Source organism: Athene cunicularia (assembly GCF_003259725.1).
Source record: "Athene cunicularia isolate RWA chromosome 11 unlocalized genomic scaffold, athCun1 chr11_part1, whole genome shotgun sequence".
Classification (NCBI taxonomy): Eukaryota; Metazoa; Chordata; class Aves; order Strigiformes; family Strigidae; genus Athene; species Athene cunicularia.
The window spans coordinates 19,350,426-19,360,294 of record NW_020799113.1 but is presented as its reverse complement, the minus strand read 5'-3'; the positions used below and the strand labels follow the sequence as shown (position 1 = coordinate 19,360,294).

The 9,869-nt window shown below is 50.7% G+C and overlaps 2 non-coding genes across 2 annotated transcripts; one reads left to right on the top strand and one right to left on the bottom strand.

The window, feature by feature from the left end:
• The first annotated feature begins 26 nt into the window (after positions 1 to 26).
• Positions 27 to 99, top strand: TRNAK-UUU. Its single transcript has one exon. It is a non-coding gene; the product is annotated as a tRNA-Lys (tRNA).
• Positions 100 to 2,295: 2,196 nt separating this feature from the next.
• TRNAH-GUG lies at positions 2,296 to 2,367 on the bottom strand. The gene has a single exon. It is a non-coding gene; the product is annotated as a tRNA-His (tRNA).
• Between the last annotated feature and the right edge of the window lie 7,502 nt (positions 2,368 to 9,869).

Sequence of the window (9,869 nt, the reverse complement as noted above, 5' to 3'; positions counted from 1 at the left end):
CTGCCTGTCCCGGGCCCCGCAGGGGAGCCTGGATAGCTCAGCTGGGAGAGCATCAGACTTTTAATCTGAGGGTCCAGGGTTCAAGCCCCTGTTCAGGCGAAGGCTTTATCCTTTAGGAGCCCAGGGGCAGGATTGGCCCCTTCTGCTGCCGAGACAAGTCCCTCCTGTGACAGCTGAGAGGGGACAAACAAAGCAGGGGACTGCACTGCACTTCTCCTGCTCCTTTCACCACGGGAAGGTGTTGGGGTGCCTCAATTGACCATCTTCAAGCAGCTTCCTCAAAGGTTGTGTTCATGCTGGCACCTGTTTTTTCTGCATGATGACCTTCGTGAAGATGATAAGGGACAGGAGCATCTCTCCCAGGAAAGGCAGGCCTTTCTCAATGGTGCCCAGTTCCAGGACCAGGGGCAATGGGCACAAGCTGGAGCGTGAGATGCTTTTTCACTGTGAGGGTGACAATGCACAGGTTTCTCAGGGAGGCCATGGAGTCTCCATCCTTAGACCGTATTCAGAAGCTCTCTGGGCATGATCCTGGGCAAGCAGCTCTGGGAAGCCCTGCTGGAGCAGGGGATGACTTCCAGAGGTGCCCTCAACATCAACCATCCCATGATTCTGTTGCCTGGCACCCCAAACCCACACCAACCAAAGCAGAGTCCTGCATTGCTTTGAGGGAAGATGGTTCATGTGAAAGCAGAAGCTGCAGCAACCCTAATGGGGCCACCACACTGCTTCAGCTAAGCCCTGAATTGCACTGTGCACATGTATATACACTTCAGGTTATTTTGGAAAAATAGAAACTATTCCAACAGAAAGTCGAGTAATTTTGGATGAAAAATATCCCCTTTGGGATTCTGTCTTTTTTCAACCTGAACACACATCAGTTATTCAAGCACAGTACATTATTCTTCAGATAAGCTTAATGGCCTTATACCCCAACATGATTTTTGGCAGGGAGGGAGGGGAAAGCAGGATAGAGAAATTATGTATTTCCTTGTGTTTCTGCCTCTCAGCTGGGTAAAAGTGGGACAGGTACTGCTGCTGCTGCAGGACAACTTCTCTAGATGTTTGCCTTCTCTTCCTCTGTATTATCTTTAGAAGGGAAAATGCTTTTTCAGCTTTCTCTGAGTAAAGAAATGTGCGTTTTCACTAAAAGTGTAAATGAAGATTGGAGGAGTGTGAAGTTGTGCAGGTAGTGCCCTATAAAATGCAAATCCTAAAGGTAAATGCATAATGATTTTTTTCTCACTGTTTCTTGCTGTGGATAAGGTAGGAAAGAAAAATAACATTTTGTACAACAAAAAAGCCTCCCTCCCCCCTTCCCAAGCACAAGCTCTGCAGACATCTGAGCCAACCTGCCCGAGTAGTGGCAGCCCTCTGCTACCTCCAGTTACTCCCAGTGATGAAGAAATTGAGACCTGATGCTCGGGTAGTGTCTTCTTCACCAGCTGAGCCCCAAGTGCGACCTGTGCGATACCTTATGCACATTGTAATTTCTTTTTTGAAAGCTGCTGTCCAGAGTGAGTTCTGCACAGCTGTCAGGAGAGGGCACCAAGACCAAGCAAACAGGGTGTCTACATCGTCTGAAGGCTCCTGAAGAGGGAAGGAAACAGCTTTAAAAGGTTCCTCAAGCTGCAGCACCTCCTGGTGCACCCCAGAGATCTCCACCTGCCTCCTGGTTCCCGTGAGACCTCTGGTTCCCAGAACCGCATCGTGTCAGGGTCATCCCTCAGCTCCGGATGGGTTTTTGTCTCTGCTGTGAAAACACCCCTGGAGGTTCTGCAGCCAAAATCCTGTTCCCAGGAGCTGGGAGTGCTGGCAGCAGGGCTTTCATCAGGTTGATCTTCCTTATTCTTTGGTGGTTGCTGTGGCAGATCGTTCCTACCATGGAGGCCAGGAGTGGGGAGCTGAGCCCTGGAGCTGCTGCCGCCTCTCACCTCCTCTCACTCTGCAGGGCAGCCACAGCATCTTCTGGTCCTCTTTTTGCAAAACTGAAAGGAAGGGTGAGGGAAAGGTGGAAAACAGGGTGATTTCCTCTAATTCTCAAGCTTTGCCTGGAAAATGGAGAGGCTGAGGTGTTTTCCGAGAAGGGTCACTGAAGCCCCACTGCGGAGACCCTGCATAGTGACTATAGGTTGGGAAATCATTGCAGGACTGAGCCCAGTTGCTCTTAGGAGCAGACAGTGCAGCAGAGCTTGTGACTCCCTCCTCGGGCATGGCACCTCTGCAAACCAACTTCCTTGCAGATGCCTTGCTTGCATCTGCAACCTGGCCTCTTCATCCAGTTGGCAAAAATGTTGCTGTGACTCGGATTCGAACCGAGGTTGCTGCGGCCACAACGCAGAGTACTGACCACTATACGATCACAGCAGATGTCCTGCCACACGCTGGGACCACGGGGAGGAGAGCACCTGCACCGTCCCCTTCCATGGCACAGGGCACCCAGTGTGGCCCAGCAAAAAAAAAACCCACTACTTTATTAAGGTGTCTACAAATGGACTTGGATGCTGCTGCTTGGAGCCTCAGTAGTCTGGAATGGGGTCCTAAATCGTGCAAAACACTGACAGTGCTAGGATGGCACTTGGGGACTGAGGTGACTGCAAAGGACCGTCAAGGGGCTATCATGCCATGGTGGCATGATGCAGTGAAGGCATCATGCTATAATACAGCAAGTTTAGAGTTATAATAGTTTCATCTAAGTTATACAAGTGTGCGTAATTCAGTAACTATAGCATCGTAAGTGCCTGATACAACAGGTTTGTGGCAATTGACCTTAAAATACAACAAAAGGCAAGAGGAACTGAGTGATGCTGTGGGAAGGCCCTGGGCAGGAAGGTCCAGGTAACATGGGATGTCCCCAGGGCCCCTCAATCCAACATCTGACATCCCCAGCCCTGCCACCTCCCTGTCTGGCCATGATCCCTGCAGAGAAATCCTTCCCTGACAGCATCGCTCAGGCACAGGGAAGCCCAGGGCAGGTGGTGTGGTTAGGCTGAGCCTCTTGATTGGGCTCAGCCTTGCAGGGCTCCTCAGTCTGGGGTCTCTGTCCTTCAAGCTTGTGTGTCCAGAGCTTGTGCTGACACTGGAGTCTGCCTTTCAGCCCCTGCTTTTCACCCAAAGCCACCACTCCAACTGCTTCTGTGATGCTTAATCCTCCTCCATCCCATTTTTGCCCTCTGGTAGCTCGGTTGATGGCGTGTATTGGTCAGTGCTTTCCTCCTCTAGGCTTTTAAATCCTGCCTGGTTTGGAGACGAAACTTCACTTTCTGTCATTTTAACCTCTTTTTGTCTGGCTCCGTGCCACAGAGACATGAGCAGGTGGTACAAGATGGCCTGGGGTTGAAATTGGCCAAGAGAGATGGATTGAGTGCATTTGATCCCCTCTTCCTTCACTCCCCATCAAGGCTTTCTCCTCCCTTGGGCACGCCAAAGTGGCCTCACCCTGGTGAGGATGAGGAGGGCCAGGAGTTTGCTCTCTCAGAGCCATCCTGCCTCCGCCTTTCTCTCCCTTGCTGGTGTTCGCAGGCTTCCAAAAACACCCCAGGCACCCAAACAGGAACATCAAAATGTGCCCTGCATTGGGACCACCCTGTGTACATCCCACTCTGCTGAGGTGGAGGACATGGTTGAGGGTCCTGTGGTCTTCATCCATATATTAAAAAACAACCTTTGTGTTCATTATTGATGAAAGAGTCCTCTCTACATTCCCCCTAATTTTATGCCTTTGAAAGGGTGCTTTGGTGACTCTGGAGTTGCTTTTTCTGTTTCTGGCCCCAGCACAAGTTGGGGTCAGTGCTGGTGAAGAGGAAAGAACTCAAAGAGGGTGAGAGCTCCCTGCTCCATGTCCCTGGCAGCCTGCTGTTCCTGGGTATCATCCCACCACCTTCCTCCTCCCCATCCCTCCATGCACCACAGCATATGCAGTGGGTGAGCCCTTGTGCCCCCAGGCCCTGCATGAACCCATCAGGTCCCTCAGCCCACTCCATCAGCTCCATGCAGAGTCCTCCCATTCCTGGGAGGGCTCAGGACCATGTTTACAGACTTCTCCATCATATATCACATGTCCTCTGTTCTGCCAGAAGATACTTTTCCCTTGGAACATGGAGAGTCATCTGCTGTCCAATGGTGTTAAGGAGAAACAGCTTGGCTTTATGCACAGGGACAAGGGTGCAGAAAGGGTACAAGCTGGATATTATGGGATCTGATTCCTCTGGCATTTCCATACTTTCTATGACAGGACACAGGACCTTGTGTCTGAGGCAATGATAAGATCCCATGTGCAGGCAGTCAGCCCGGGGATGGGTTGGGAAATGGATGAGACTTTGGACCAAACAGGCATTGATCCACAGGGCAAGGCATCTCAGTATCTAGTTAGAAAACACCAGAGGAATCCTTGTGGTATTGGCAACCCACAACTTTCTGGTCCCACCTAGAAATCCTACTGAAATGCCCAGCAGCTGGCCCTTGGATGCCAACCTCCCACAAAGGGTGCCAGTAAGAGACCCCCTTCCTGTGAGTGGTCCTGGTTGTGGAGGGCAGGGAACGGGGAGATACCATCCATAGCTGGAGAGATTCACCAGAATAGCTGATTCTCTTCGTAATTCCTCTGCTGATTCAACTCTACTCCTGCTCCACTCTCCCTGATGCATGTGGTAAGTCTCCAAGAGTTGCAGGGTGTAGCTTGCTCACACAGAAAGCTGGCTGCACCAGCAAGCAAAAAGTCTCTCTCACCTTCTGGCTGAGACCCTCCTGCCTTCCCCCTGCCTTCAACTTGGAGGCGGCTTGGGGCTGCCTGGCATCAGGGCCTAAGCCAGGTCATGGGAGAGTGTAGGATGCCATACCCAGTCCCAAGCTCAGAGTTCGAGTTCTTCATGCCTCAGACAGCTGCTACTCCTCAAGTTTCCCGGGCTGAGGCTGATGGACATGTTCACTCTGGGTAGCCCCTGTGGATTCTCCAGCTTCCTCTTCACCTTGGCTCTGTGCAGGAAGGGAGCAGTCCTCTCCTCTTTCCCAACTGGTGGCAGCTGTGAGTGTGACCAAACCTCTGTCAACATTTCATGAGACCACCTAGCCTGCATTGAATGATTTCCAGGAGGCTTCTTGAATCCCTCAGGTTCTCCAAACATTCAGCATTGGAAATGCCAGTTGCTACAGGGTCTGCGCAGCCCTCCAGCATGGTCTGCTCCACACTCAGGAACCCCTATGAGATGAACTGCCCTGGGCAGGGGCCTGCAGCTGTAGCAGAGGAACCAGGAGAATCACCCACAGCCCTGCAGGTTGTGGAGGATATCAGTTCCCCACTGGCCCCACGCTCTCATGCTGACATCACTCACAATGAGGTAAATGGGGATTTGTTAGAGCAGGAACCGTGAGGTGAAACCCTCCAGCAGGGCAGAGCACATCACTGAACCAGGAAGATGGCTTGGTTGGGGGAGTTGGAGGCTCTGAGGGCACCAAGGGCCCTCGATGATGCTGTCCAGCATCCTCTGGGACCTCCAGACCCCATTTCAGCCCCTGCCAGAGCTGATCCAGACCCTGACCTGCAGACTGGTTTCCTGGTTCTAAAAATGGGAAGTGTGGTTTGAGGTCTGACACCAAGAATTTGCTTGTGCTTGCCATCCTTTTCTGCCACCAAAAATCTCTCCTGAATCCTTGGCAGAAAGCTGAAAATACCCAAGAGGCTGAGCTGATTTGAGTATGGGATGAAGCTTGTTCTCCACCTTGTGCTCACAAGTAGCTCAGTGCCTGAAATGCTGGGGTTTCAACCCCAAGCCCCAAATTAAGGTTGACATGTGGGTGATTCCCACAGCCCTTCCCAGAGGGGGGATGAGTTTGCCTTTAGGCTTCCCTCCAGGGTGGTGCCAGCCTGGCAGACAGAGCCATTGGGTAAAGGAGCCCCAGGTGTCTGCAGTAAGTAACCCAAGGTCAGGTGTCCCACTGAGGGATAAAAGCTGGGACCCCTTGCAGGCAGGGGCAGTGTCTGTGTGTGAGGTGGATGCCCTGTGCAGAGTTCCCTGTTGGGGAAGGACCTCCTGCCTCCCTGGGACTGGGCTCCAGTCAGGTCTGGCTGTTGTAAGCATGGGCTGTGTAGGGATTAATTATGTGGCTTCCTTGATTTTATGTATTTGGCTTGACTCTGTTGTCTCCCATCCCCTCTACAAGAGACTGTATTTCACTGCTTATCCCACCCATTATTGGTCATGCGGTGGTGTTGTTGGGGTCAGTGGGATTGATGTCGATTAGGTATAATCTGACTGACTTGTTTGTATCCCAGCGCTCACCCATGTACTGACCCTTTTGTATCAAATCAAATTTGGTTGTTGGTTCATCTTTATGCTGACTGTGTCCTTTATGCTAGGCCTGGTAATTAGCAAAACAGTGCCAGCCTCTGCAGCAGGCAGCAGTTCTGCTAGACAATTAGGTATATTTGGCTACTTGGTTTTGTGTCAACAGTGAGGGACAAAAAATTTGAGTTGTAGCACTTGCATGAGCTGTAACACCCACAAGTGGTCCCTGTCTTGAGGGAACAAAGGAAACAACAGTGTCTTTTGCAATAACCAAAGCCTGGAGGAAGCATTACCCTCTTTCCTGTGAACTTCACTGTGGTAGCCACACACTAAAGGCTGTTTTGGGGGAAGTGCAGGAGAAGGAGGAAGTGTCTGAGGGAGAAAAGCAATGCTGGCAATTAGGTCTCTCTCACTCTTTCTTTGCCAGAAAAAAAACCCGTGACTACCAGATTTGGAGTTAAATCAGCATCTTCCAGTTGACTGAAACTAAGGTAAAAACCAGTAAACACAAACACTCCCCTGTCTTGCTGGGGGAGGATATTCTGAATTTATTTTTTCTTTGAAAAGCAGCATCATTTAGGCTGAGATGAGAGAAGGTTCATAGACATCAAAAAGGAAGGAGAAAAATTTCCTTAGCTCATGGAGTAACTCTTCACACAAACATCAGTTACTGTGACAAATGCGAACAATCCACTGGGGACAATACTAACACTGCATACTCATTCAAGCATTCCAAGAGCATGGGGTCGCACTCATTCATTTCTCCATGAAGCTTACCTGCCAGGTGACCTCTTTCCTTTGCCTTTCCACCCCTTTCTTTGGGCCAGGGAGTGTGGACAGAGACTGAGACCACCTTTCTTGAGAAAGGAGGTGTTCAGTAGGAGGGTTCTTTGGGGCTGTACAAGTGCAATACTCTTCAGAAAGCATCTTTGGGGCTATTGAAGAAGAATGTCAGGCAAATCAGCTCCTGCATCTGATAAAACAATCCAATTCCCTTGATATCATCATCTCAAAGAGGTCTCACTTTCTAGGAGGTCTTTGGCATAGCTCAGTAGCCTTTTAAAAATCATCTCCAGGCTATCTCCCCCACACACATTCAAGTGCACAGGATCTATGGGAGAGGTAGATTGCCCTACCCTTGGCAAATCAAGGCAGAGCCTCCTAAAATGAAGGAGCAGCTTGCAATATATACCAGGTACAGAGCCCTGGGGGAAAGTGTGTTACCATGAGTTCTGCTTCCATGGGTGACTTGAGCTTTGTTGTGTACAGCGAGGCACAAGAGATGCTGCCTTCCCTTCCAGGGCACCATGCTTGTCCTTGTCTTCAACCACGTACTGCTGAGGACTAAAGGAACACCTACACACAACACCTGCTTGTCCCCCCAACTCTCACAAGTCAGATGCAGTCATGGAGAGACTTGAGAAGGTCTCTCAAGGCTGATGCTTTCCAAAGCAGAATAAGAAACATCCTTGAGAGCTCTGATAGGAAACTAACTGGCACAGTCAAGACCTCCATAGATCAGAAACACATGAGAGGTCCTGTCAGTCTGCTCCAGGGCTTCCCAATCCTAACTCTGTTTACTCTCTCCCTGAAGACCATCTCTCACCCCCTCTTCCTGTTCATGGACATGAAGAACAGACTACTCTTTATGCAACTGGCCAAGGCTGGTTTGAATTCTAACACTGCCTTGCAGCTCACTTGCAGACCCTCTCAAACTCATGTCAGGGCGTCTGTAATGCATAACCATCGTTCCCATGGCCATTAAGGACAATACTGAGCAGCCCCAGGCTCGGGTCAGAGCTCTGAGGAACTCCACTCAAGCACAGGAGAGGAAATCACTCCTCCTGTCCCCTAGAGACTTGGGAAGCAGGCATTTACAGACACTTGGGGCCCTCAAGTCTCACCAAAGTCACAGCTATGTCACAAACATAGGACTTGTATGAATCTGGTACCTACTCAGGGACACTTTTCCTGTATAATTCTTGTGCACGAAATTCTGGGGTCTTTCCATTTTGAAATTGCACCCCGAAGAAGTGAATCAGGGAAAACCTTATGGAAAATGTTGCCTCAGTTCCTCAACCAATGAGGAGCCAACATACTGTGGCAACATGAAGATGCCACCAGGACCCATGTCAAAATCAGGACTTTCTCTCTCTGATACCACCAGATGTCTTCTCCCTGGGGTCTGAAACAGAGAGATGTGAGAGCTGGGAAGTGGGCAGCAAGGCAGGGGTGGAGGAAGGTCCTCAGGAAGAGGATCCAGGAGTCCTGGTTGCCAAACCGATCCCTGAGCTAGGAAGGGATGATCAGACAGGGCTCTTGCTGCACCCATCAGCTCTGTTGAGTCCTCCTGCAAAAGCTCCAGTGTTTCCACAGCTACTTTCATAGTTAATCTTGTCTACAACATTCAGAAAATAACTTCTGTGAGCCTCACCACCAGAGGTGAGTTTCTTGAGCACTGGAAACACATTTGGCCATAGATTTTCCATCTTTGTCCCCCCCACCTCCCTGTGTTTACTCCTGTAGTAGGAGAGTAAGAAGGAAAAGTCTTCTCCATGATCTCCACCTCCTTCTTTGATTTCACCAAAGGCCCTCCAGCTCCATCCTGACATGGAATGTGACCCCAGATCATGTCACTGAGGGGCTACAAGACCTCCCTGACCCCTCCTTAACCCCCTCAAATGCTGCCAAGTTTTGCCCTACAAGAGGGAGACGAGGTGTGGTGGGTGTTGTGGAGTGTTACCCCCACCTCACTGTCCATTCCTCAAGGGAAATGGGGGGTCATTGAGACCCCTGGGGGGGGGTCCCCAGTCAGGGGCTCCCCCTGTGCACTCCAGATGCACTGGTCAGCTCATTGGTCCTGACTGGAGAGGCTGTGCCAGCGTTGCTGGCATGGGGTCTACGCACACAGACATGTTCCAGTTCCTGGGATATGGACAAGGCTCAGAGATGGATGCAGCTTCTTCAGTCCTGGGATTCTGCGGGGGCTCAGTGACCCCTTTATGGGGTTTCTCTTTCTGTGAGAGAGCAGCAGGAGTACGTGGAGCTCTGCCTGGGGATGGCTGATGAGCCAACTGGGAGCTTATGGGTGAGGATTAAGGGGAAGACTGGGATGGGTGCCAATGTAATGGGTGTCTGCTGTAGGCTGCCTGATTAGGAGGAACAAGTGCATGGGGCCTTCTACAGACAGCCAGAAGTAGCCTCATGTTTGCAGGTCCTGGTCTTCATGGGGTATTTTAACGACCCTGATATCTGCTGGAGGAACAATGCAGCAGGGCAAAAGCAACCCAGGAGGTTCCCAAAGGGCACTGGTGATAAATTCCTGGCATACTTGATAGAAGAGCCAACGAGGAGCAGCCCTCTGTTTGCCCTTGTACTCACAAAGAAGGGTTCACTGGGAGGGATGACTGATGCAGCAGAAGGTTGTGGTGCCATTCAGAGGGAGAGCTGTGGGATGAGCTCCTCTGTGCTCAGGGAAAAAGCCCTACCAGGATGATGACCAGGCCCCCAGACAGAGGAGATCAGACATTCTTAGTACAAGTATATTGAGAAATAACTCTGAGAAGTTGTCTCAAAGAATAGTGA